Genomic DNA, 23,467 nt, shown 5'->3' on the forward strand with positions numbered 1-23,467 from the left:
TTGTTACATAGGTATACACATGCCATGGTGGTTTGCTGCACCCATCAACCCATCATCTACATTAGGTATTTCTCCTAATGCTATCCCTCCCATAGCCCCACACCCCCCAAAAGGCCCCATTTTGTGTGATGTTCCCCTCCCTGTGTCCATGTGTTCTCATTGTTCAGTTCCCAATTATGAGTGAGAATATGCAGCATTTGGTTTTCTGTTCCTGTGTTAGTTTGCTGAGAATGATGGTCTCCAGCTTCATCCATGTCCCTGCAAAGGACATGAATCAATCCTTTCTTGATGGCTGCATAGTATTCCATGATGTATATGTGCCATATTTTCTTTATCCAGTCTATCATTGATGGGCATTTGGGTTGGTTCCAAGTCTTTGCTATTATGAATACTGCTGCAATAAACATACATGTGCATGTGTCTATAGAATGATTTATATTCCTTTGGATATATACCCAAGTAATGGAATTGCTGGGTCAAATGGTATTTCTGGTTCTAGATCCTTGAGGAATCACCACACTGTCTTCCACAATGGTTGAAATAATTTACACTCCCACCAACAGTGTAAAAGCATTCCTATTTCTCCACATCCTCTCCATCTGTTGTTTCCTGACTTTTTAATGATCACCATTCTAACTGGCTAGAGATGGTATCTTGCTGTGATTTTGATTTGAATTTCTCTAATGACCAGTGATGATGAGTTTTTCATATGCTTCTTGGATGCATAAATGTCTTCTTTTGACAAGTGTCTGTTCATATCCTTTGCCCGCCTTTTGATGGAGTTTTCTTGTAAATTTGTTTAAGTTCTTTGCAGCTTCTGGATGTTAGCCCTTTGTCAGATCGATAGATTGCAAAAATTTTCTCCCATTCTGTAGGCTGCCTGTTCACTCTGATGATAGTTTCTTTTGCTGTGTAGAAGCTCTTTAGTTTAGATTCCATTTGTCAATCTTGGCTTTTGTTGACATTGCTTTTGGTGTTTTAGTCATGAAGTCTGACAAAGAATTGCATATATACAATTGCTCTAGAGCTACATATGCTGAAGAAAGTCAGCAGGCCCCAAACCTACGTTTTTTTTTACTGTGATGCTGACCTTTTTTTTTCTGAATCATATTCCCCCCAAAAGGGTCCATCCACAGTGGCTGCCCTAATGCAAGTCACTCACTATTGCTTATTATAACTTCATTTTTAAAAGCCATAAAATGGTATGATGAAAGTATATTATAGCTAATCAAAAATTCCTGGTGTAAAAAAGTTAGGTAAAGAAATAAATAACTTCAAAGAATTATGGAAAGGAAAGCAGTGTTCTCCTAAACTGCTCCCCCTTACCACTACAACCAAATACCATATAAAAATTAGAACTATTCTAGTAAAAATTTCATTGACGTTGGATTTTGTTCTCTTAGTTTAACCAGGAATTTACAGGAAAAGAAGGTCTCTGAAAGAGAGCCTAGATATTTTCTAAAAGTGATAGAAGTTTCCCTCTGTTAACACAGTGTACCAACCCTTTGACTCATTTAAGTGATTTATTCATTTAAAAATGCATGTCCCTTGGAAGGCAGAAAATACATTTACCAGATCTATGCAGCAATGTGAAATGTGTGTAAGTTTAGAGATGAGGGTATATGCATGTATACATAAGGTGATTTTATAAAAGCAAACAATTTGAAATTTTAATAGAAAGTTTTTAATATTAATGTTGATTTTACTCAATATGTGCTCTCAGGAAAGTGTAACTGATCCTTTTTGTAAAATATATAGAGAGTTTATATGGTGTTACTTTGAGATATTATGAAGTTTTTCTCTAAATTATAACAATTTCATTATTTTTTATCGTGCTTTCTTCCTGGGTGATTTTATTTCAAAGGGTTAATGGTTCATCCATGATATCCTTTTAAGAAAATATGAGTAGACCAGGATGAATTACTTGGCTGCATTCTCAAAACCCAGGCTTTAAAAAAAAAAAACCAGGTTCTACATAAACCTGCCTCCTCATCAAAATCACACACTGAATAAATTTAGGATTGTATTCACAGATGGCAGTTCATGAAATCACTCAGCACCAAGTGCGGAATATTCTCAATGGCTTGGAAAATCAGAATGAACAATGCATCACCAAAGATGGTGGTTGTGCTAGTCTAGATTTTTGAATTGTATAGTGTTAAAAACTCTGCAAAATAGGTTTGCAAGAGATGTTTACAGTTTCTTTCATATATTGCATTTACATTTTAAAGTTTCATCAGGAATTTATAAACATCCTATGTTTTTAAACCCTACCCCAACCCCCAAAACAGAGTGCCTCCCTCATAGGATGGAAACCAGAGGTTTCAATTTCACAGCTATAATGTTAACGATGAAATAGGGCCTTCTCCAAGGGAGACACATGGCGGTGGACTTACAACTGATATACTTACCATTTAGGAGTGAACTAAATGCTAGATAAATGGAAACTATTCATGCTGTTGTGGGGTTTAGATCAGCTTGGTCACTTTTTATTACATTTTAAGATAACATTCTTATAATTTGCATTGAGGGTTGATACTATCTATGTGGACATTTGGGAGGCTGTAAAAGACAAAGGGAAACATTCAGATTCAGAGTTGAAAAAATTTTTATGTACACCCTATATAGATCTAATTCTAAGCCCATTGGGTAAAAAGTCACATACTTTATATAGAAAAGTTATAAACATTTTATGAATAAATATGCTTAAAAACTAAGTTAGTTTATACTTTCCTGATTGTTTTCCTTTCTTTTCTAAATGCATTTAGGATGAAATCTCATTTGAACATGGGCTTTGAATAGTGAGGTTAGTCCATACAACAGGGTTAACATTAAGAAGAGTGAATAATAGCCAGGTAACTACAAATAACTAAATTCACATTGTTTTGTTGTTGTTTTTTAGAGACAGGGTCTCACTCTGTCACCCAGGCTGGACCAGAGAAGAGTGGCACAATCATAGCTCACTGTGGCCTCAAATGCCTGGGCTCAGGCGATTCTCCCTCCTCAGCCTCCCAAGGAGCTGGGTTTATAGGTGCACACCACCATGCCCAGTCTAAATTCATATACTTCTAAAAACACCTGCCCCGCATCCATGAACTATTATAATCACTTTATATTTGCTATTTCTTTTAATACTGACATAACCCATGAAAAGTAATATTCTTATCCTGATTTTACTATTGAGGAAACTATCTTAATGCAATGAAATGACTCTTCTAACAGCATGGAGCTCTTAAGTGGCAGAGCCAGAACTTGGATCCAATTCTCTCTCGATAAAAGCCTTTTCTCTATGTTTATTGCTTCTCATAAATGTCCTATAATATATCTATATCAAGTCTAGAGCCACTTTTTCATTATAGGATAAATTAAAGTTGAAGAATTTAGTAGAATTTTACCAGATCTCCAATGTTAACTAGTTTAGGGATTAGAATTTAACCACAGACTATAAGGGAAAATTCCAATTTAACTTAAAACCACAAATATCATACAGAAATAAAAATCTGTTCATAGCCTGAACTGAAATCTAGGCCTTGCTTTCTAGGAAAAAAATTATAGATTTTCTACATGTTAGCCACGAGTCAACAAAACATGTGTTATTTTTGAAGTGACTCACGTAGGATTAACCTCAGGTACGGCACAGGTTTGGACTCTAAGAATATGACATGCTGAGGTGAATATGTGAAGACACACATAGCTCACGGGGGAAAAGCTATCTTTCTTTCAAAGCTGTCTCCAGAAGATACCATCCACTCTGCCTGCCCTCAAGCAGCAATTGACTCTACTGGTTATAGTAGGAAAGTTGTACTCTAATGTCATACCTGGAGAACTTTGACAGCAGGTAGCCGTAGCATACACTCCCATACCCTTCATCTCCCATCATCTCTCTCTCCTCCTTCAGATCAGCTATAAAATATGTGGGGACCAGTACAAAATGAAGATGTAGGGTTCTATGTCCAAAAGTTAGTAAGAATTTCAAGACAACTAGAACAGAGCATCAATTTCAGTATATTGGTTCATTTTCACATTGCTATAAAGAATTTCCTGAGACTGGGCAATTTATAAAGAAAAGAGGTTTAATTGACTCACAGTTCCGCATGGCTGGGGAGGCCTCAGGAAACTTACCATCATGAGGGAAGGGGAAGCAGGCATGTCTTACATGGTGGCAGGTGAGAGAAAGAACATGTGGAGTAGGAACTGTCCAACACTTATAAAACCATCAGATCTAGTGAGAACATACTCACTATCATGAGAACAGCATAAGGGAAACTGCCCCATGATCCAGTCACCCCCCAAGTCACTTTCCTCAATATGGGGGGATTATGGGGATTACAATTTGAGGTGAAATTTGGGTGGGCACACAGAGCCAAACCATATCTCAAACCAAGCATGAGGCCTTCTGAGCACAGGGCCCCAAGTGACTGCACAGGTCTCATATCCATAAATGTGGCCTTATTCCCCTAACACTCATTCCTGCAGACACATGTGATGCCTGCTGGCCTGGGGTGACCTTTATTCCCTTTCAGTACTGCCTTTGGTGTTTCTTTTGTGTTTTTTATCTGGATAATATTGTTGGCAATATGTACCTCCTAAGAATAGGTTTGGTGTCCTCACTCAGCAACTGTCCCATTTGGCTCAGGATGTTCTGTCCTCAACAGCCAAGGCCAAGAACTCATTCTGACATCACAAAAAATGTGTGACATGTTATCCACAAGTTGGTGATCTAATGTACCTATCTGAACTGAACTCATGGAGATAAAGTGCTGTTTCTTAAGGTTCAATTTCACCTAAAGCAGAGATGATTCACAAATATGGAAATTTGCCTTTTGTTTGCTTGTTTTCTCAAAACCAAACACATTTATAACAAAAGATACCAGTACAATATGGCTATTCATTCTCTTCCCCTCATAAGTTCAAAAAAATGCCACAGAATGCACTTCATCTGCTTAGCCCTCTTTTTGTGTTTCAAAGGCTCCCCACCAGTAGAACCACATGATCATTTGCACCATCTGTGCATGGGAGAGAAACACATTATCATCCAAGCCAATACTGAGGGTATTCTATCAAGAAAGGAACCCACTCATCAGAGAAAGGTTATGCAGAAAAGCTCCTGCCAGAAAACTCACTGTTTCCTCCTCTCTCTCTCCCTCATTTGAAATTCATGAAGATGAAGTGCAGCTTTTGTTTCCCATCAGTGAGATGAGCCTTAATACACTCTTGCCAAAAGCAAGCTAACACAGAGTAATTGTTTTTCATCTAAATTGCATGTCCAACCTGCTTAGTCTTCAAAGAACATAGATGCTACAGCTTTGATACCCAACTGCAGAATGACAAAGGAGAGGGCACAAGGCACATGGGCACGATGAGAATTTTTAATCACCCCCTATCTGTCAGCAAGCTCTGGAACTCTGGGGAAAGAGGAGAAGAGAGCAGATTATTCGCAAGGTGGATAAGGTTCCATATTTCATTCAAGACTAACTTCTTTTTTTAAGGGAGGAAAAAAAAGTGATTTAGAGGGAATTAAGATTCCCCAAGGTGTTTTTAATCTCTTTTCACTCTAGGGCCAGGTGCCTCATGTAGCACTTAAAAGGGTTACAAAAATGAAAGCAAATGCCTAGAACACAGAAAAAGAGATATCCATCTACACAAAGCATCTGCCTTTGTTTAAGAAAAAAGTAGTTTCAGCTTTATGAACTTCACATCCAGATATTTTATAATTTTGATGTTATAGTTCTTACAGATTTTTTTTCTCCATGAACACTACATCTAATACATAGAGGCAAAAATCATTAATATTTAACATTTTTTAATATATCAAGTCTCCTTTACGTCAATAAGTTCATTTAATCGCACATAACTGCAGAGTGTTTGTGAGGAGGTCTATGTGATGTGAATAAAAACTGCCCAGAGAAATGGAATGAACAAATCTGCCCCCACTACCATCTTTTGCAGGTAGAGATACTACCTAAAAGCTGTGTGGTTCTCGTCATTGATCCCTGGGCCTCATTTTGTAACCAGGTGCTGAGACAAAAGATTTGACTCAGTTTATTGTGTTTGTTCCAGTTAATTTAATTCTTTTTCCCTGGTTTAAATTTCTATTTTCTAATTATACTCATAAGCTCTACAGGGACTGGAGTGCTACAATACCTTTGCTTGCACTTAGAAAATGTGGACATAAACTAAATTACTTCCACAGCTGTCAGTAAATTGTGCTACTGTCCTGTATCATCTAAACATTAGAAATTTTTGACCCCAGGCAACCCAGTGATAGAAAATATCTCCCAGCATGCTACCAAATAAGAGGAGACAAGCAAGTCCAACAGGCTGTGAATGTCAGAACAGAGGAAAGTGTTCCAACTGGAAATGGGGGTATTAGTGTCAGTTCCACCACTAAAGGAGCTGTACAGCTGAGGCCAAGTCATCTAAACCCTCAGGTCCTCAGTGTTACCTGTAAATTGAGAGTCTTGAACCATCTCCAAGGTTATTCTTCCAGTGCTAAAAAGTCTATAATTTCAATCTCTGTGCTTTCCTTTCTTAATAATCAATTTCGGTTTTGGAACAGAAAACTTTTTCTAAAGTGAAAGTTTTGACCAAAAAAACCAACTTGGTTAACTTTAGCTTTTACAGTGAAGACTATACCCTACCATCATTAAGATATTATTAAACCCTGGAAGCACTGACATTATGTAATGACTTTGAGCATAAAATGGCAATTTACAATGGTCGTACTGTACATCTGTTTATCTAGATACAGATTGAAAAGAGGGACCTTGGATATAGATGTTTACCTGAGACCTATTACCTGACCTGTTGTAACACATTTAGAAATGCTGTAAGAAATCTTTGTGAAACTACCCCATGACTTTGAAGCTTGATACCACACCATCAAGATCCAAGTACTTCTCAAATACCCCAACGCAGCTTATGTATTCATCAGGAAGTTGAGACTCTTGGTTATATTTAAAAAAAAAAAAAAAAAAAAAAAAAGGCTGGGCGCGGTGGCTCACGCCTGTAATCCCAGCACTTTGGGAGGCGGAGGCAGGCGGATCACGAGGTCAAGAGATCGAGACCATCCTGGCTAACACGGTGAACCCCGTCTCTACTAAAAATACAAAAAATTTAGCCAGGCGCAATGGCGGGCGCCTGTAGTCCCAGCTACTCGGGAGGCTGAGGCAGGTGAATGGCGTGAACCCGGGAGGCGGAGCTGGCAGTGAGCCGAGATCGCGCCACTGCACTCCAGCCTGGGAAACAGAGCCAGACTCCATCTCAAAAAAAAAAAGTTTAAGCAAAATAAGGGTATTTACTCAACTTACATAATCTAAATTTTCAGGGGTATCACTAGCTTTAGGCATGTCTAAATAGAGACACTTCACATTGCCAGGGCTTGGTCTCTGAATCTTGACTGTTTCCTCAAATGATTGCTGCATTCTTAGGCACACTTTTTGTACACAGTAGCAAAGACAGCCCCCTGGCACCTCTAGGCTTAACTGGAGGGTAGGCAGGAAAAGAACATACACCAACTACAGATTAATTGATCTCAATAAACTAGAGTAAGTGAAGCCAGTTGGTATTATCTAGAGATTAGAGAGCTAAGCTGAAAGTTTACCAAGGAGGCAATATTCTCATGGCAGCTCATAGGGATGGAGTCTCCATTTAGCGTCCAGTAAAATAAACTATTTCATTTTTAATACCAACCTCCTCTAAGCCCAATACAATATTTTTAATGAATATGGTCACAAAATTCTTTTACTTGCCTCAGTTTGCAGAAAAATAAATTATACATACTACAGTATCAATGAAAAGAGAATCTTTAGAAGTCCAGGATTCTAGTTCTGACTCTAGCAGTTTGAAAAGTCATTTAAACTCTGTTTCATCACCAGTAAGATGAAAGTGCTGAGTAAAGTAACCTAAGGCTTTTTTCAAATCTTGAAATGTGAATCCATGTAGCGCCGACCTGGCTATTTTAATGTTTCATGTTTGGGTTTTTGCTTTCTTGATACCATTTGTTCCTCAACAAAGGAAACCTAATCACTCAGAACTCTGAGAAACACTGATCACTAAATAGGTCAAAAACATCCTGCAAGAGATGAAAGCATTCAGAAGTTTTGCAGAAGGTAAGTAGATAAGCCAATAGCCCATTATCTTGAACACTTTGGTTTTCACAGGAAAACAAGCAAGCAGTCAACCCCAGCTTCAATACAAGCTGAGGGCCCATGTATTGATCTTCTGTCTGACTGGGTCACGGGAGTCCTGGTGTATATTAAGTAGAAAAAGGACTGAAAATTACATTAATTCAAATGGCTAAATCAATATTTAACAATGCAGTTAGTGGTAGTTGACCTTAAATGCACCTTTAATAAAACAAAAGTGATTCAGGCCAGCCTCTAGCATATGCCATTCAGAAATATGAATTAATGCAGAACAGATGCGTTAAAGACCTCTACTAGTGCAGATGCCTTTGCAGTTTGGTCCGACTGCAAGGAGAAGTTCAAAGCCACTCTCTTAGCACAGGCAATTCGAATTTTATTCATGTGATGTTGTGTCTTCATTTATCACATTCTCCCTGTCTCAAGAATCAGACAGCCTTGATCTCAGCACATTTAAAAGCAGAAAAAGGATTTCAACAACTATTTCCCCAGCAAATTATTAGTAAATCTTTAGTGATAGCTTTGTAACCTTGAGCAATTTCTTCATAAGTAAACATGGATGTTACCAGTTGTTACTCTAGAAGCCCTATCTTACTATATGATTTATATATATTTGCATATAAACATATCAGTTAGTACTTCACTTGCATTAAAGATTATTGAACTAAGCTTGCTTATATTAAAGAGAATGCAAAAAAGAATAAAATAAGGAATAAACAGAGGCAATCTCGTTAAGATGTCAGAATCATCTCAGATGCTATTAGCTATTATATCCGGCTCACAGATGTGAGACTTTTTAAAATTGCCTTGCTGTCCATAAAATACCTTAAGCTGTACAGCACTTTAGTTATCACTGCCAAGGACTTGGTGATAACTGTAAGGAAAAGGTCAATCTAAGAATCTATTTCAATACACCTAAGGCAGCAGGAGACTCTGTGGAATTCCCAAAGGAGCCCAGGAGAGTTTACCTGATTTTGTGACCTAAGATGCTAGTGCCAAAGGCACCATTTCCACTGCATCCTGGTTTGGCTGCAAGGACAAATGTATGATAATTAGAAATCTCTCCTGAGACACTTCCCTTTGATTTGTTGTTTGGTGATGGCTACAGTTTCTCTGCAGCCTTGCTTCTCTCAGGTCTGTCTGCTGGTTACCATGGCAATGTGGTTCAATGCATCCTATGAGCTAAATCAGCATTCTGTAGTATCCAAGCTGCTGGCAGTAGAACTTGAGAATCGGGCAGAAAGTTTCCAGGCTGAATGTAAACGTGATTGCTTGAAAATATGATCATACACTTGAATGGGAAAAGGGACATTCCCCAGAACAAGATCACAGTTTCTTTGTCATCAAGGATATGGAATAAACACCTGATCTGCCTTAGGGCCAGTCACAAGAGTTCCGGGCAGGGAGAGGGCTGGCAATATATGTTAGGCTCTCCCGCTAATGCTGGAACTCGAACAGAAGTCGCGTATGACACAAAGATAGCCAAGCTGTTGCTTGGCTGGGAAGTCCCTCTGCCTGGGGCATTCCACATACAAACCACTAGGCACACCCTACTTTTCACAGTCTCTTCACGGGGTCAAAATACTCTCTGAATTTAAAAATAATTGTAGACTAGTCACAAGAAAGGATGTTTAGAGTGTGAGAATGAATTCTCACCTCCAGCATGGGTTTCAGGAAAGCAAAAAGAAGTAATATTTATTTTATACTCCTCCTGGAGTTAGGTAAAGGAAGCAGAAAGTTGATCTTTCGTCTTAATGATCATGTCTCCTAGGGCCATCATCCTTTACTTGTCAATCTAAATCCAACATCCCCACAAAACTATGGAGTCCAGGTTATTTGCAAGTTTGAGAAATTTATTATGTCATTTTTAGGATGAATACATCATATGCCACACATACAAATATGTGTATTATAGTGAATTAAAGATTAATAATTATTTACCCATATGTTTACCATCTTCTTTAAGAACTAGAATATTATAAATATCTTTGAAGCCCTAGAACCTCCTGGTTTAATTCCCCTCCCCTGACACCTATTGAGGTGACCTTTACACTGAACTTGTGTTTATTGTTGCTTATCTTCAAAGTTTTGTCGCAGATGTATGTGTTTCTAAACAACAAACCTCTAGCTACACAGATCAAAAAAAAATAAAAAGAAGAAAACACTGATTACCGATACAGAGGATGTCAGGGGATATCACTAGAGACTCCACAGACATCGATAGTGCATTAAGGAAACACTGTGAACAACTCTGAGCCCATAAATTTGACAACTTAGGTGAAATGGTCCGATTCCTTGAAATATACGAACTACAAAAACTCACTAAAGTAGTAATAATCTAAATTATCTTGTATCTATGAACAAATTTCATTCTTTATTTAAAATTTTCAAATAAAGAAAACTTTAGATCCAAACAGTTTCACTAGCAAAATCTACCACATATGTAAGGAAGAAATAATAACAACCCTACACAATCTCTACCAGAAAATAGAAGGAACCATTTTCCAACTCATTGTGGAGCCAGCATTACCTTGATATCAAACCCAAAGGTATTACAATAAAACTACAGACACATATACCTCATGAATATAGATTTTAAAAGTCCTCAACAAAATATTAGTAAATCTAATCCAGCTATATATGAAAGGAATAATACATCATGAGCAATTGAGGTTTACTCTAGAGATGCAAGGCTGAATCGACATTTGAAAAAGATGACAACAAATGTTGGCAAGGTTGTCCAGACAACTGGAAACTCATACATTGCTGGTCAGAATGCAAAATGGTGCAGGAGTACTGGAAAATAATTCGGTAGTTTCTTATAAAGTGAACCCATATAATCCAGGATTCTCACTCCTAGATAGGCACCCAGAGAAATGAAACCCTATGTTGACACAAAAAAACTTATGTAACTGTTTATAGAAAAACTGGAAATAAGCCACTGTCTTTCAACACAAGAATGAAAAAACAAACTGTGGTACATCCTAAGGAACAACATTCAGCAACATAGACAAATCTCAGATGCATTGTGCTGATAGGGTTTCTAAACCTCGGCACTATTAGACTTCAGGCCAGATAAATTTGTATTGTGGGGAGCTATCTTGAGCGTTGTAAGGTATATTTGCAGGCATCACTGGCCTCTACCCACTGGACGCCAGTTGCATCTCCCTCACTATGCCAATTTAATCAACCAAGGATGTTTCTAGATACGGCCAAATGTTTCCTAGGGAGAAAAATCACTACTGTTTAAGAACCACCATGCTAAGTGATGGAAAGAAGCCTGGATCAAAAAAATACATACTGTATAATTCTATTTGTACATTCTGGAAATGCAAAATTCTAGGAAAGGGTTGAGAATAGGATGAGGGTTTGGGTGAAAGGAGGCAGTACAAAGGAATTTGGGGGAAATAGAACAGTTATGTATCCTGACTGCAATGGCTGTTAACACAACTCTAGGCATTTGTCTGAACTGTATGCCAAAAAGAAAGCCTTAATTTTACTATAAGTTGTTTTTACTATAAGTTGTTTTAATGTAAAAAAAATTATAACTACAACACCTGTATGCTTATCTCGTTTAAGAAATAAAATACTAAGAATATCTTTGGTCAGCCAGGCACGGTGGCTCACGCCTGTAATCCCAGCACTTTGGGAGGCAAAGGCGGGTGAATCACGAGCTCAAGAGATCGAGACCATCCTGGCTAACACGGTGAAACCCCATCTCTACTGAAAATACAAAAAATTAGCCAGGCGTGGTGGCGGGCGCCTGTAGTCCCAGCTACTCAGGAGGCTGAGGCAGGAGAATGGCGTGAACCCAGGAGGCGGAGCTTGCAGTGAACCGAGATGGCGCCACTGCACTCCAGCCTGGGCCACAGAGCAAAACTCCATCTCAAAAAAAAAAAAAAAAGAATATCTTTGATCTTATCCCACTCCCCTGCCACCCATGGAGGTGAAGCTTTACAGTGAGCTTTTATGTTTATTGTCCCTTGCTTTTCATTAATGCCTTACCACATATGTATTATGCCTAAACAATATATTGCTTCTTTATAAGCTTTAAATAGAAAATGTTGTATTGGAAAAAAGTTTTGTGTACTATTGAAATTAAGTTGTTATTAATCCAAACTAGATTGTTTTAAGTTAAGATGATAATTTTAATCCCCGGAAAAACCACTAAGAAAATAACTTCAAAACTATAGCAAAAGAAACAGCAAGGGAATTTAAATGGCGCACTAGAAAATGTTTCTTTAATACAAAAGTTATTAGTAGAGGACAGGTAATAGGGAACAAAAGGCAAAGACATGCAGACAAACAGAAAAATGGTAGCTATAAGTCATTCCTTATTAGTAATTACACTAAATCACTAAATATAAATGTATTAAGCACATAAATTAAAAGGCTAGAAATTGGAATGGAATTATTAAAAGATTCATCTTTTGCTACCTACAAGAAATATACTTGAGATTCAAAAACTTGAGTAACTTGAAAGTAGAAGAATAGGAAAAAAATACACCATGCAAACATTAACCAAAATAGGGCTGGAGTTGATATACTAATATTAGACAAAATACACTTTGAGACAAAATTTTTAAGAGATAAGTAAGGATTTTTATAATAAAAGGGTCAATGCATCAAAAAGAGATAACAATTCTAAATGTATGTGTACCTAACAATAGAGGCTCAAAATACATAAAGCAAAAGCTGACAGAATTGAAGGGAGAAATCAATAATTTGACAATAATAGTTGGAGACTTCAAGACCTCCTTTCAACAATGGATAGAACTAGGCAAAAGTTCAACAAGAAGAGAAGCATTGAACAACACCATAAAACAACTAAACCTAACACACATCTGTAAAACATTCCACCAAAACAGCTGAATACATTCTTCTCTAGTGCACAAGGAACATTCTCTAGGATAAACCATATTTAAGTCAGAAAGCAAACCTCAGTAAATTTCCAAGGATTGAAATCATACAAAATATACTCTCCAACCATGATGAAATAAAAATTAGAATTCAATAATAGAAGGAAATTTGGGAAACTCACAAATAAGTGGAAATTAACATACTCATAACCAGTAAGTTAAAAGACCACAAGAAGTTAAAAAATACTTTGAGAGGAATAAAAACAAAAATAGTATCAAAATGTATAGCATACAGCTAACACATTAAAGGCAAATTTATAGCTGTAAATGCCTATATTAAATAAGAAAAAAGATTGCAGATCTATAATTTTGTTATGCACCTTAAGAAACTAGAAAGAGGAGAACAAACTAAAACCAGAATAAGCAAATAGAAGGAAAGATCAGAGCAGAAAGAAAAGAAGTAAAGAAAAATAAAGGCAGAAACATCAACACTTCATAAACTCTTCCAAAAATTAGTAAAGGAAGGAATACTTCCCAAATTGTTCTATGAAGCTGCTGTTACTCTGATACCAAACTCAGACAAAGATATCACAAGGATACTATAGCATGATATTGTTTATACAGACACAAAAATCTTTAACACAATGTTAGCATACAGAATCCAGCAGCATATAAGAAAGATTATGCAGCATGACCAAGTGGGATTTATCCCAAGAATGCAAGGTAGGTATAACATATGAAAATCAATAAATGTAAAATAATATTTACAAAAAAAGATTACATAATTATCTCAATAGAGGCAAAAAGTGATTTAATACAATCCAAAACTCTTTCATAATAAAAGTGCTCAAGAAATATGACAAGATATAAAAGACATCCATATTGGAAAGAAGTAGATCTTATTCATAAGTGACATGATATTGTATATAGAAAATTCTAAGATATGCATTCAAAAAAATATTAGAACTAATAAAGAAGTTCACAAAATTGCAGGATACAAGATTAATGTGTAAAATTATATTTCTAAACACTATAAATAAATAATTCAAAAACAGAATTAAGAAAACTCCATTTATAAAAGCATCAAAAAGAATTAAGTACTTTGGAATAAATTTAGCAAAAAAAAGTAAAAGTCTTGTACATTGAAAAAAACAAAATTTAAAAAATTGAACACCTAAATAAATGAAGAGACATCTCATGTTCATGCATCAGAAGTTACTACTGCTAAGATACCAATATTCCCCAAACTGATTTGCAGAGTAAATGCAATACCTTTCAAAATCCTGGCTGTCTTCTGGGAAGAAACTGGAAAGTTGATTCTAAAATTAATATGGAAATGGAAAGGACTCAGAATAGCCAAAACAACCTTAAAAAAGAAGATAAAAAGACTCACGCTTTCAGATTCCAAAGCTACAGTATAGTACAGTACAACAAAGCTACTGTAATCAAGACAGTTTGGTATCGGCATAAGGATAGACATAGAGATAGAATATAATAAGAGTTCAGTTATATACCCTTACCCTTATAGTCAATTGATTTTTAACAAGAGAACCAAAGTAATTCAATGGGGGAAATAATAGTCAGAACCATAAAGAGATATCACTTCATACTCCCAAAAATAGCTGTAATCAAAAGACAAACAACAACAAGTTTAGGCGAGCCTGTGGACAAATTGGAGCCCTCCCTCATTCATTACTAGTGAGATTCCAAAATGGTACAGCCACTCTGGAAAGCAGTTTGGCAGTTCCTTAAAACATTAAACATAGAGTAACCGTGACCCAGCAATTCTCCTAAGAGAAGTGGAAACATATGTCCACGTAACTTGTACATAAGTGTTCACTGTAGTATAATTCGTAACTGCCAAAAAAGTGGAAATAACCCAAATGTCCACCAACTGATGAAAATGTAGATGAAATGTGGTATATACAGTAGAACGTCATTAGACCATAAAAGGAATGAAGTACTGATACATGCTACAGTATAGATGAACCTTGAAAGCACGCTGAGCAAAAGAAGACAGATACAAGAGGTAACATAGAAAGGAGGTTAGTTGTTTCCTGGAGCTAGGGGCAGGAGGGAATGGGGAGTTATTGGGTTTGTTTTGGGGGGATGAAATATTCTAAAACTAGATAGTGGTGATGACTACACAATTCTTTAAGTATACCAAGAATTATTGAATTGTAATTTCAAAATTTAAAGGGTGAATTTTATAGTATGTGAATTATATCTCAATAAAGTTGTTATTTTAAAAAAGAATAGACTCATTATGCTTCATTATGCTTACTCTTAAGTAATACAAAGGAATTAATCAGGTCAACTCTAAAAGGGTAGTGGTAGTGATTCATCTTAGAGCACATTAGGAATGTAGAGAATGGAAGAGCTAAGGAACTTTAATTCATTTTTAACCCTTAAATATACATACACCTCAAAAACTACAAGAACCTGATTTCCTTTTAATAGCTTAGAAATAGTTACTCTCCACTGATTTCCCATTTCTCTAATAGCAGAAAATGTCCATCTTCAAAAAAAAGTCCCTTCTTTAATGGTCTTTAAACACAAGATAGTTTATCAATAATTTGGAGAGTGTTTCAAGCTAAAATGCTTAAAGACGAGTTGCGACTAGCTTACTTTTATAGTCATGCCCAATCAACAGCCTATATCTTAACCGTCCTTGAAGTTTAGAAAGAATCAATTAGACCAGAATATAAATTTCTGAACCAAAAAGCCTTTTGTGTTACATAATGAATATATATTCCTTACGCACCAGAAATTACAAACTCAAATTTCTACAAGGTCTAAGCAGGCTACCAATCTTGGTAAAGAGGGCCTAATACAGTCTGTAACAGCCAGTACTCAGTTACAGGAGATGGATGCCATGCAAAAGTGTGGATCCAGTGTTATCAAATCTACCTAATTTTCAAGTCAAGCTACCAATGCAGGTATTTATGTTAAAAAAATCTCATTTAAAAAATAAGAAATTCAGAATATTTTTAAATATAAAAACCAAAAAAAAGATACCTCTATGCCAGTTTAGAGAAAAAAAGAGTAAAAAGAAATGCACAAAGCCTCCAAGAAATATGGGACTATGTGAAAAGACCAAACCTACGTCTGACTGGTGTACCTGAAAGTGACGGGGAGAATGGAACCAAGTTGGAAAACACTCTGCAGGATATTGTCCAGGAAAACTTCCCCAACCTAGAAAGGCAGGCCAACATTCAAATTCAGGAAATACAGAGAACACCACAAAGATACTCCTCAAGAAGAGCAACCCCAAGACAAATAATTTTAAGATTCACCAAGGTTGAAATGAAGGAAAAAATGTTAAGGGCAGCCAGAGAGAAAAAGTCAGATTACCCACAAAGGGAAGCCCATCAGACTAACAGCAGATATCTCAGCAGAAACTCTACAAGCCAGAAGAGAGTGGGGGCCAATATTCAACATTCTTAAAGAAAAGAATTTTCAAACCAGAATTTCATATCCAGTCAAACTAAGCTTCATAAGTGAAGGAGAAATAAAATACTTTACAGACAAGCAAATGCTGAGAGATTTTGTCACCACCAGGCCTGCCTTACAAGAGCTCCTGAAGGAAGCACTAAACATGGAAAGGAAGAACCGGTACCAGCCACTGCAAAAACATGTCAAATTGTAGAGACCATCGATGCTATGAAGAAACTGCATCAATCAATGGGCAAAATAACCAGCTAACATCATAATGATGGGATCAAATTAACACATAACAATATTAACCTTAAATGTAAATGGGTTAAATGCCCCAATTAAAAGACACAGACTGGCAAATTGGATAAAGAGTCAAGAACCATCAGTGTGCTGTATTCAGGAGAAACATCTCACATGCAGACACACACAGAAGCTCAAAATAAAGGCATGGAGGAAGATCTACCAAGCAAATGGAAAGCAAAAAAAAAAACCAGGGGTTGCAATCCTAGTCTCTGATAAAACAGACTTTAAACCAACAAAGATCAAAAGAGACAAAGAAGGCCATTACATAATGGTAAAGGGATCAATTCAACAAGAAGAGCTAACTATCCTAAATATATATGCACCCAATATAGGAGCACCCAGATTCATAAAGCAAGTCCTTAGAGACCTACAAAGAGACTTAGACTCCCACACAATAATGGCAGATTTTAACACCCCACTGTCAATATTAGACAGATTGAGACAGAAAGTTAAGAAGGATATCCAGGATTTGAACTCAGCTCTGCACCAAGCAGACCTAATAGACATCTACAGAACTCTCCACCCCAAATCAACAGAATATACATTCCTTTCAGCACCATATCCCACTTATTCCAAAATTGACCACATAGTTGGAAGTAAAGCACTCCTCAGCAGATGTAAGAGAACAGAAATCACAACAAACTGTCTCTCAGACCACAGTGCAATAAAATTAGAACTCAGGATTAAGAAACTCACTCAAAACCGCACAACTACATGGAAACTGAACAACCTACTCCTGAATGACTACTGGGTGCATAACGAAATGAAGGCAGAAATAAAGATGTTCTTTGAAACCAACGAGAACAAAGACACAACACACCAGAATCTCTGGGACACATTTAAAATAGTGGGTAGAGGGAAATGTATAGCACTAAATGCCCACAAGAGAAAGCAGGAAAGATCTAAAATTGACACCCTAACATCACAATTAAAAGAACTAGAGAAGCAAGAGCGAACACATTCAAAAGCTAGCAGAAGACTAGAAAGAACTAAGATCAGAGCAGAACTGAAGGAGACAGATAAACAAAAAACTCTTAAAAAAAAAAAATCAATGAATCCAGGAGGTGGTTTTTCGAAAAGATCAACAAAATTGATAGACCACTAGCAAGACTAATGAAGAGGAGAGAAAAATCAAATAGACACAATAAAAACTAATGAAGGGGATATCACCACCAATCCCACAGAAATACAAACTACCATCAGAGAATACTACAAACATCTCTATGCAAATTAAGTAGAAAATCTATAAGAAATGGATAAATTCCTGGACACATACACCCTCCCAAGACTAACCCAGGAAGAAGTTGAATCTCTGAATAGACCAATAACAGGCTCTGAAATTGAGGCAATAATTAATAACCTACCAACCAAAGAAAGTCCAGGACCAGACGGATTCACAGCCGAATTCTACCAGAGGTATCAAGAGGAGCTGGTGGTACCACATTCCTTCTGAAAGGAATGGTACCACATTCCTTCTGAAACAATTCCAATCAACAGAAAAAGAGGGAATCCTACCTTACTCATTTTGTGAGGCCAGCATCATCCTGATACCAAAGCCTGGCAGAGACACAACAAAAAAAGAGAATTTTAGACCAATATCCCTGATGAACTTCGATGAAAAAATCCTCAATAGAATACTGGCAAACTGAATCCAGCAGCACATCAAAAAGCTTATCCACCATGATCAAGTGGGCTTCATCCCTGGGATGCAAGGCTGGTTCAACATATGCAAATCAATAAACGTAATCCATCACATAAACAGAACCAATGACAAAAACCACATGATTATCTCAATAGATGCAGAAAAGGCCCTCAAAAAAATTCAACAGCCCTTCCTGCTAAAAACTCTCAATAAACTAGGTATTGATGAAACATATCTCAAAATAATAAGAGCTATTCATGACAAACCCACCGCCAATATCATACTGAATCGGCAAAAACTGGAAGCATTCCCTTTGAAAACTGGCACACGATAGGGATGCCCTCTCTCACCACTTCTTTTCAACATAGTGTTGGAAGTTCTGGCCAGGGCAATCAGGCAAGAGAAAGAAATAAAGGGTATTCAATTAGGAAGAGGAAGTCGAATTGTCCCTGTTTGCAGATGACAGGATTGTGCATTTAGAAAACCCCATCGTCTCAGCCCCAAATCTCCTTAAGCTGATAAGTAACTTCAGCAGTCTCAGGATACAAAATTGATGTACAAAAATCACAAGCATTCCTATACACCAATAACAGAAAGAGAGCCAAATCATGAGTGAACTCCCATTCACAATTGCTTCAAAGAGAATTAAATACCTAGAAATCCAGCTTACAAGGGATGTGAAGGACCTCTTCAAGGAGAACTACAAACCACTGTTCAACGAAATAGAGGAGGACACAAACAGAAGAACATTCCATGCTCATGGATAGGAATAATCAATATTGTGAAAATGGCCATACTGCCCAAGGTAATTTATAGATTCAATGCCATCCCCATCAAGCTACCAATGACTTTCTTCACAGAATTGGAGAAAACTATTTTAAAGCTCATATGGAACCCAAAAAAAGCCCGCATTGCCAAGACAATCCTAAGCAAAAAGAACAAAGCTGGAGGCATCATGCTACCTGACTTCAAACGATACTACAAGTCTACAGTAACCATAACAGTTTGGTATTGGCACCAAAACAGATATAAAGACCAATGGAGCAGAACAGAGGCCTCAGAAATAACACCACACATCTAAAACCATCTGATCTTTGGCAAACCTAACAAAAACAAAAAATGGGGAAAGGATTCCCTATTTAATAATGGTGCTGGGAAAACTGGCTAGCCATATGTAGAAAGCTGAAACTGGATCCCTTCCTTACACCTTATACAAAAATTAATTCAGGATGGATTGAAGACTTAAATGTTAGACATAAAATCATAAAAACCCTAGAAGAAAACCTAGGCGATGCCATTCAGGACATAGGCATGGGCAAGGACTTCATGACTAAAACACCAAAGGCAATGGCAACAAAAGCCAAAATAGACAAATGGGATCTAATTAAACTAAAGAGCTTCTGCACAGCAAAAGAAACCATCATCAGAGTGAACAGGCAACCTACAAAATAGGAGAAAATTTTTACAATCTACCTATCTGACAAAGGGCTAATATCCAGAATCTACAAGGACTCAAACAAATTTACAAGAAAAAAAACAAACAACCCCGTCAAAAAGTGGGCAAAGGATATGAACACTTTTCAAAAGAAGACATTTATGCAGCCAAAAGACACAGGAAAAAACGCTCATCATCAATGGTCAGAGAAATGCAAATTAAAGCAACAGTGAGATATCAGCTCACACCAGTTAGAATGGCAATCATTAAAATGTCAGGAAACAACAGGTGCTGGAGAGGATGTGGAGAAATAGGAACACTTTTACACTGTTGGTGGGACTGTAAACTAGTTCAACCATTGTGGAAGACAGTGTGGCGATTCCTCAAGGATCTAGAACTAGAAATACCATTTGACCCAGCCATCCCATTACTGGGTATATACCCAAAGGATTATAAATCATGCTGCTATAAAGACACATGCACACATATGTTTACTGCGGCACTATTCACAATAGCAAAGACTTGGAACCAAGCCAAATGTCCAACAATTATAGACTGGATTAAGAAAATGTGGCACATATATACCATGGAATACTATGCAGCCATAAAAAATGATGAGTTCATGTCCTTTGTAGGGACATGGATGAAGCTGGAAACCATCATTCTCAGCAAACTATCGCAAGGACCAAAAACCAAACACCACATGTTCTCACTCATAGGTGGGAACTGAACAATGAGAACACATGGACACAGGAAGGGGAACATCACACAGCGGGGACTGTTGTGGGGTGGGGGAAGCGGGGAGGGATAGCATTAGGAGATATACCTAATGCTAAATGACAAGTTAATGGGTGCAGCACACCAACATGGCACATGTATACATATGTAACAAACCTGCACGTTGTGCACATGTACCCTAAAACTTAAAGTATAATAATAATAATAATAATAAATAAATAAATAAAATAATGCTACAAAATGGGCATGGCTGTGTTCCAATAAAACTATTTACAGAAACAGGTGATGGGCAAGATTTGGCCCATAGACCAAAGTTTGCCAACACTTAACGTAGAAAGTCACAAGTGAATGTTACTGTCACCCCCAACAATGAGAACAGGCTGAATAAATACAAATAATATGGTTCGAGGCTATTACAGAACTAAGGTCACTAGGTAAACTAATTAACCAACTCGAAGAGTGACAAGCTCTTCAAAGAAGAGACAAGACCCATTAACTATTTCACCTCTGGTAGAGCAGCAGGAGGAAGAGGAAGATGCCATAGATGCAAGTAAGAAAAAAAAAGCCTGAATTTTGACAAAGGTTTGAAAGCTGAATAAGGGTTGATATAATAGTTTAAGATCCCTGGGAACCACATTCCCATATTTTCCCAACCCCCTTCCCCATCTTCCCAAACTCTGCCCTCAACAGAGCCTACACCCATCCAACAACTCTTTCACAGACCTAACCCAAGGGGGGTCATGAAAAAGATTAGAGTAAAGCAGGTTAATGAAGAGAGATCTCCTCTGTAGCACTGATATACTGGGCTTACCTAAGTCTGAAGGTAAAACAGGCGAATGAGAGGAAACCTCCAGCACTCAGAATTCTGCAAGAGTACTTGACAACAGCAATCTACCACTAGGGAAGGGACAGGAATACTGAGAGAGACTTACCACTGAGGCACAGTCACACTGGGCTTGTTGAAGTCTGAGGGCAGGAGCACTGGAAAAAATGTTCTGGGACTCCACACCTCACACTGAATAGGAAACTGCATTCGACTTCTGGCTGACTGAAGCCTGTGGAGTGCCAATTATAACTAAAGCAACAACCAAGCTCAAACCCAACCCAGCTCACAAGACCCTGGACTGGCCCAACCCACCACGTCAATGGCGTGATAGAAGGTGTGCTCATTCCAGAAAGTAAGCATTATTTACTGAGTCTCTCCTTATATACATGATAAAAATAAGAAAATAGAGCCCATCGTGAAGAGAGAAAATAATCAATTTAACCCTAAGATAGCACAGGTGTTAGAATTATGAATCAGAAACTTGAACTTCAAGATAATAAAATACAGAACCTCGTATTTCTTGCTTATCTGAAAAAAAAGTCTTAATTAAAGAAGCAATATAATGGAATGGTATATGATTGTAACTCATTACCCATAATCACTGCAGAGTAGATAAGATACTACTGGATGAGAAAGTCATATTCTCAACACTAAGCTTTTTAGGGAAAAAATGTAACTAAGTTGACAATGCAATGAATGCCAAGACTAGGATACTGTTGATAGTCAAAGGGGTACTAAAAATAATTACATAATTTTAATAGGTCTTTATTGGGCAACAAAATGGTTTTATTATGTTAATGGTCCTACAGAATAATGTTATTATAACTTTTTTAAAAATAAAATTATTCAACTTACTGGCCACATCTGTCCATAATACCATGTTACTTTTTTTCTAAAAATGTATTTTCTTTTAATTGAATTGTTTTAGATTTTCATTAAATTATCTGTAATATTTATTAAATTTGCATTTATAGCTAATAAATTTGAACTTGTTGACATCTTCAAATGACTCATACACACCATATTTTTTAATTGAGAGTATATTGTCTCTAAAGAGGCTAAGGTAAGCTGAATGCAAACTGCTAAATAGAGAATAAACTCCAATTTTTTCTTATTGAAATTCATTGCATAAACATTTTAGCCCAAATATATTTCAGAGGTATTATCTTTTTACTTCCCTACAGGGTACAAGCACAACTTGTCAAATATCTCTGTCTCTGATTATTTTAAATGTTACACTAAATTTTAATGTTGTAAAACCTTGGGGCTTCTCAATTTCATTCTAATCCAATATATAAGTTTATTCTATTGAAAATGAAACTCTATTAAAAGATTCAAGAAATTGAGATATTGCCAATCACTAGTATAAAATTTTTAAATTAAAATTTGAAACCATTTAGCTTTGACCAAGTTGTTTATTCTCTTGCTTTTTAGGGAGAACTTTCAATGTGCTCCTGTTGGTACATGTTGTTTTCAGTAATTGAAATTTGCTAAAAAGCTGGAGTTGTAGTGTTTTGTTGAATTTTTTGCTTAAAGATTCTTAATTTTGAATATACAACAAGCCTTGGAGAATTTGTTTTGAAAATGTTTAATGCCACTGTAAGACACTTATGTTGATTTAAAAGCTTATGTTCAAAAGCTCAAACATTTCCACAAGCTGGTTGATCATGGGCAGTAAAGAAAGTGCTCACTGATAGTCTAATATTTTATTTTGTTTTGTTTTCTGTATCTCAGGCTTTCTCACAAGGAAAAATTTGTTCTTCTTACTTTCTGTGTGATAACTACAGATTTTCTTAAGTTCATTATTTTGTTTAGGAAATTATTCAAGAAATTCAACATTGAGTTTTCCTGCAATTAAAAAATAATATCACCACACAATATAAAACATAGTGCTCTACCAGAGCGTCGCTCTAATCTTGAAGGAGATATTTCACAAACTTTACAAACTGGAGGTTGCTCTCTTCATACATCTGCTCATTAAGATCTTTCCTTATTGGTATTTGCTTGCAGACTGTTTTCCAGTCACTATTCTTTTTAAAGTATACCATTGTTGAAATATAGAAACATGCAAAGTGCACATGC

At 36.7% G+C, this 23,467-nt stretch overlaps 2 long non-coding RNA genes across 5 annotated transcripts in view; one reads left to right on the top strand and one right to left on the bottom strand.

Moving 5' to 3' along the window:
* LOC129533505 (uncharacterized) overlaps positions 1-9,269 on the bottom strand; it is a 281,213-nt gene extending 271,944 nt beyond the window's left edge. Inside the window, exons 1-2 of one of the 3 annotated variants that reach the window (XR_010133931.1) lie at positions 9,113-9,269; positions 3,819-3,903 (exon numbers count right to left, since the gene is read on the bottom strand). This is a non-coding gene — a long non-coding RNA (uncharacterized lncRNA). Of the gene's footprint in view, positions 1-3,818; positions 3,904-4,583; positions 4,679-9,112 lie in introns of those variants that run through there. The other 2 variants (XR_010133934.1, XR_010133932.1) reach the window with 2 other exon arrangements.
* Positions 7,979-23,467, top strand: part of LOC129533504 (uncharacterized) — a 68,949-nt gene continuing 53,460 nt past the window's right edge. For both annotated transcript variants that reach the window (XR_008679774.2, XR_010133935.1), the window contains exon 1: positions 7,979-8,111. This is a non-coding gene — a long non-coding RNA (uncharacterized lncRNA). The remainder of the gene's footprint in view (positions 8,112-23,467) is intronic.

The sequence above is a fragment of the Gorilla gorilla genome, chromosome 4 (assembly GCF_029281585.2).
Source record: "Gorilla gorilla gorilla isolate KB3781 chromosome 4, NHGRI_mGorGor1-v2.1_pri, whole genome shotgun sequence".
NCBI classification, from domain to species: domain Eukaryota; kingdom Metazoa; phylum Chordata; class Mammalia; order Primates; family Hominidae; genus Gorilla; species Gorilla gorilla.